Source organism: Mustela erminea, chromosome 13 (assembly GCF_009829155.1).
Source record: "Mustela erminea isolate mMusErm1 chromosome 13, mMusErm1.Pri, whole genome shotgun sequence".
Classification (NCBI taxonomy): Eukaryota; Metazoa; Chordata; class Mammalia; order Carnivora; family Mustelidae; genus Mustela; species Mustela erminea.
Genome location: NC_045626.1, coordinates 39607775 through 39613687, shown reverse-complemented (window position 1 = coordinate 39613687; position 5913 = coordinate 39607775).

Genomic DNA, 5913 nt, shown 5'->3' with positions numbered 1-5913 from the left:
TTCTATAAATGGATCTTCTCTGTAAAGAGCTGGGTATACTATAAATCACTTTTTGGTGAAAGTCTAATTGCTGAAATGTTTGTGTTTTTGTTTTTATTTTATTTATTTATTTGTGTGTGTGTGTTTTTGCTTTTATTTTATTATTTTTTTTAAAGATTTTTATTTATTTATTTATTTGACAGAGATCACAAGTAGGCAGAGAGAGAGGAGGAAGCAGACTCCTTGCTGAGCAGAGAGCCCCATGCGGGGCTCGATCTCAGGACCCTGAGATCATGACCTGAGATGAAGTCAGAGGATTTAACCCACTGAGCCACCCAGGTGCCCCTGTGTTTTTGCTTTTAAAAGAAGGGAAGCAATTCAGGCTCCTGGAGAAGTATAATATCATCTATAAAAAGTAGCACAGTAATTAGGGATAGCTTTCCAAATTACTGATCCTTCCCTTGGGGGCCAAGGGCAGTGGCCTCACAAGTGATCACTTAGGCACCCACTGGAAATACCCAGTGGAAATGATCTATATGCTGTCTCAGCATTTGCGTGTGGTCCCATGCCAGTGTAAGGAGGGGTAGTAGGACAGCTCCCTCTCTCTCTGGAAACAGGTGCCCCTCTGGCCAAAGCTGGCTACTCTCTTGTTTTCATACACAGACTCTTCAGAACATGAGCTGGGTTTGGAATTTGTTTGAACATGCGACTGCAATCAACTAGAAAACTTTTAACTCCCAGAACAGTGCTTCCCCAAGCTCTGTCTCAGGAGCCTCCACATTCTTAAAAGTGGTCAAGGGACCCAAAGCGCTTTTGCTTGTGAATATCACATTTATCAGTACTTATGTTATTAGAAATTCAAACCAGGAAAATATAAAGCTATGTATTTCTTAATCATTAATAAATAATAAGCCCAATGTTTACATGTTAGCATAAATAATATTTTTAAGAAAAATAACTGTTTTTCAAAACAAGAAAATTTAGATTTGTTTTATACATTTTTGCAAATCCCTACCGTCTGGCTTAATAGAAAACAGTTGAGGGCCCTGGGTGGCTCAGTGGGTTAAGCCGCTGCCTTTGGCTCAGGTCATGATCTCAGGGTCCTGGGATCGAGCCCCGCATCAGGCTCTCTGCTCAGCAGGGAGCCTGCTTCCTCCTCTCTCTCTGCCTGCCTCTCTGCCTGCTTGTCATCTCTCTCCGTCAAATAAATAAGTAAAATCTTTAAAAAAAAAAAAAAAGAAAAAGAAAACAGTTGAATTCTCCCATATGTGTCTGCATTCGGTCTGTTGTGATACGTTATTTTCATTGAAGGATACAAAGCAAATCTAGCCTCACATAGGTATGTAATTGGAAACAGGAGGTGTATTTAAATAGCTTTTCAGGTAATTTTGGGTAGTCTTTTTGAATACTTTGTTTAAAGTTTAGCTGCAACTGGAATCTAAGACAGTATCAACAAACTTTTGTATTCTGTCTAGGATCAGAATGAATCTTTCATCTATGCATGATTTTGTAATATTGTGTATTGATCATTTAGAAAATGCCTTCCTGGTTCGCTTACAGCCTGTAGCACATTTATTATACTGTATCAAAATATGACATTAGTTAATGTCACTACTGATCTTATAAAAAAAAGTCTTTAAGTCTTGGGAAGTTGATATTCATGGTGGCAAAAGCAAATTTTCTAAAATTTGAATTTTTGCTTGAAAGCTTAAATCTTATCATTGGCAACAAATACTGTCTTCCTTGTAGTGATAGGCTCACTTCAGTCAATTTTTTAATTCAAATTTTATTTTAAGATAATTATCAATTCACATGTAGTTATTAAAAAAGAAAAAAGATAAAAACAACAGAGAGAGATCCCTGTACCCTTCTCGAAGTTTCTATCAATGGGAACATCTCGCAATGCTATGGTACAATGTCACAGCCAGATTATCTACGGCGTTACAACCAAAATACAGAACATTTTCATTACCACAAGGATCCCTCAAGTTGCCTTCAAATAACCAGTCCATTTGCCTATTGTTCACACCTGCTGCTTAATGCCCGGTGACCATTAATCTGTTCTCCATCTCTGTCATTTTGTCATTTATTTGTTTATTTATTTATCTTAAAAAAGATTTTATTTATTTATTTGACAGACAGAGATCACAAGTAGGCAGAGGCAGGCAGAGAGAGAGGAAGGGAAGCAGGCTCCCCACTGAGCAGAGAGCCCGATGCGGGGCTCGATTCCAGGACCCCGGGATCATGACCTGAGCTGAAGGCAGAGGCTTTAACCCACTGAGCCACCCAGGTGCCCCTCATTTTGTCATTTAAAAAAAATGTCACAAGAACAGAATCACGCACTATAGAACCTTTGGGCATAGCTTTTTTTTTTTTTAATTTAAACTCAGCATAATTCTCTTAGAGTCCTCCAGATTGTATATACACTAGTTTGTTCATCTTATTGCCTAGTACTGTTCCTGGTATGCATTCACCACAGTGTAACCATTCATTGTTGAAGGATATTTGGGTTGTTTCCAGCTTGGGGCTATTACAAATAAAGCTGCTGTAAACATTCATGGACAGGTTTTACAGACACATAAGTCTTCATTTCTGTGGGATACACGCCCAGAATAGCAATTGCTGGGTCATATGGTAATTGCATGTTTAGTTTTTTAAGACACTGCCAAAGTGATTTGCAGAGGGGCTGTCCTCTTACATTTCCGGCGGCAGCATATGAGTAATCCAGTTTCTCTGCGTATCTACCACCTTTTTGTATTTTAGTATCTTTTTTTTTTAAATAGGTTATTTCTTTAGAGTACTTTTAGATTCACAGCAAAACTGAGCAGAAAGTACAGAGTTCCCATATGCCCCTTCCCCCCAACACACCCACAGCCTCTCCCACTGTCAGCATCAGCAGAGTGGTAAATTCATTGTTGTCAATACTTTCCATTAGGATTCACTGTTGGTGTGGTATAGTCTATGGGTTTGCACAGATGGATAGTAACATGGATTCACTGATTATAATATCTTACAGAATAGTTTCACCACCTGAAAAATGCTTCTGTGTTCTGTCTACTCCTCTTCCCTTCACTCAACTCCTGACCACCATTCATCTTTTTACTGCCTCTGGAGTTTTGCCTTTTCCAGAATGTCACTGAGTTGGAATCATACAGTGTGCAGCCTTTCCAGATTGGTTTCTTTCACTTGTCACTATTTTTATTTTAGCCATTCTGAGAAGAGAGTACTGATCTCCCATTGTGGTTTTAATTTGCAGTTCCCTAATGACTAATGATATTGAATGTCTATCTTTATCCATCTATCCATTTATCTCTAGTGTTTCTGTGTGCATCTCTTTGTGTAGCTTTTATAGTCCTTACTCTGGGTATTACAATTTTTATATATAAAGGTATATAGATATATATGGTTATAATTATATATTAAATATAACATATAATGCTTATGTTATATATAATATATACTTATTTAGATATAAATATGTATACCTAGCTATACAGAAATGTAATATATAAACGCTATTATATATTATTATATAAATTATGTATAAGTATATATAAATGTAACATATATATAATTTGTACTTATAAAATTTATACTTATATACAAAAAAGATGTCTACTCAATGGTTAAGCTTTCATAAAGTTAATAATGTCTACTGTTTCATTAGGGACATTCTTAAGTAAAACTGGCTTTAAAATTCTATATTTATTTACTATGAATTTCTGTATTTATTTACTATGAATGTACAACAGTGAAAATTACAATGACTACCAGTGACAGTCTGGTACGGCTGCCTTGATTTGTGTTAAGATACCCCAGTTTTACCCATGATTAATTTTTGCCCCTAATTTTTTTATTGTGGTGAAATTTGTAAACTAGGGGCAGCTGGGTGGCTCAGTTAAGTCTGAGTGGTGGTCAAGTCTCTGCCTTTGGCCCAGGTCATGATCTCAAGTTCCTGGGGTTGAGTACTGCATCGGGCTCCCTGCTCAGGAGAAGTCTACTTCTCCCTTACCCTCTGCCCTCTACCTTCTTGTGCTCCCTCTCTCACTCTCTCTCTCTTTCAAATAAATAAATGAAATCTTTTAAAAAATAAAAAATAAATACAGGGTCTCCTGGGTGGTCTGACTCTTGGTTTTAGGCATCTGACTCTTAGTTTTGGTTCTGGTTGTGATGTCAGGGTCATGAGACTGAGCCCTGAGTTGAGTCAAGCTCTGGGCTCAGTGGGGCGTCTGCTTAAGTCTCTCTCCCTCGGCCCTTCCCCCCATCTCTCTCTCTCTCTCTCAAATAAATAAATAAATCTTGAAAAAAAACATAGAATTTTTTTAAAAACTATAAAATTCACCGTTTAACCATTTTAAAGTGACAGTACATTTAAAATGTTATACAATCACCACCATTCTCTAGTTCCAGAACATTCTCATTACCCCCAGAAGAAAATTGTCCACTAAGCAGTTATTCTCTCTCTTCCCCCACCCAGCGCCTGGCAACCATTCATCTGCTTTCTGTCTTTATGGATTTGCCTTGTCTGGACATTTTGTATAAATGGAATCATACAATATGTGTCCTTTGTGTCTGGCTTCTTTCACTTAATATAAGATGTTCAAGGTTTCACTGTGGTCTTTAGAATTGTCCAGTATTCCTTTTTACAGCTGGATAATATTCCATTGTATGAATATACCACACTTTTTATCCATTCATCAATCAGCTGATGGGTATTTGGGTTGTTTTCTCCTTTAAGCTATTGTGAATAATGTTGCTACAAACATTTGTGTACAAGTTTTTGTTTGAACATGTATTTTTTAATATTTTTTTATTAAGTAATCTCTTTGTCCAGTGTGGGGCTCAAACTTATGACCCTGAGATCAAGAGTTGCACGCTCTACAAACTGAGTCAACCAGGTGCCCCTGAACATCTATTTTCAATTCTTTTGGGAATGTATCTAGGAGTAGCACTGGTGAGTCATATGGCAATTTTATGCTTAACTTTTTGAGGAATGATCATATGCTTTCCATGACAGCCACACCATTTTACATTCCCACCAGCAATGCGTGAGGGGTCCAATTTCTTTACATCCTCACCAGATTTGTTATTTTCCATTTTTGTTGTTGTTCTTTTTTAAAAAGTCATCTCTACACCCAAGGTGGGGCTTGAACTCATGATCCCTGTGATCAAGTGTCAGATGCTCAGATTGTTTTTCAGAGTCCATAGTCTCTCATGGTTCACCTCCCCTTCCAATTTCCCCCAACTCCTCTGAAAAACAATCTGAGGGGTTTGAAGCGGCGGTGGGTGGGAGGTTGGGGGAACCAGGTGGTGGGTATTATAGAGGGCACAGATTGCATGGAGCACTGGGTGTGGTGCAAAAACAAGGAATACTGTTATGCTGAAAAAAAAAAAAAAGAGTCAGATGCTCTACAGACTGAGACAGCCAGGTGCCCCTATTTCCCATTTTAAAAAATTATAACAGTTCTAGTGGTGTAAGGTGGCATCTCATTATAGACTCACAAACACTTTTGTCCCAGAAGTTCAAATATCTCCATAGAAGAGGCAAATAACATTTTAGTATTAATATGACAATATATTTATCTCCATGACCCCATGAAAGGATTTGGGAAGTTGTTAGGGGTTGGCGAGCCACCCTTTAAGAATAGCTGCACGAGGGGCACCTGCGAGGCTCAGTGGGTTAAAGCCTCTGCCTTCGGCTCAAGACATGATCCCAGGGTCCTGGGATCGAGCACCACATCAGGCTCTCTGCTCGGCGGGGAGCCTGCTTCCTCCTCTCTCTCTGCCTGCCTCTCTGCCTACTTGTGATCTCTGTCTGTCAAATAAAAAAATAAAATCTTAAAAAAAAAAAAAAGAACAGCTGCACAAGTGAAATTGCAGGGAGTAATGGGAGACTTTCCTTTTCATAGCTAGTGACATTTTGTTTATTATTTT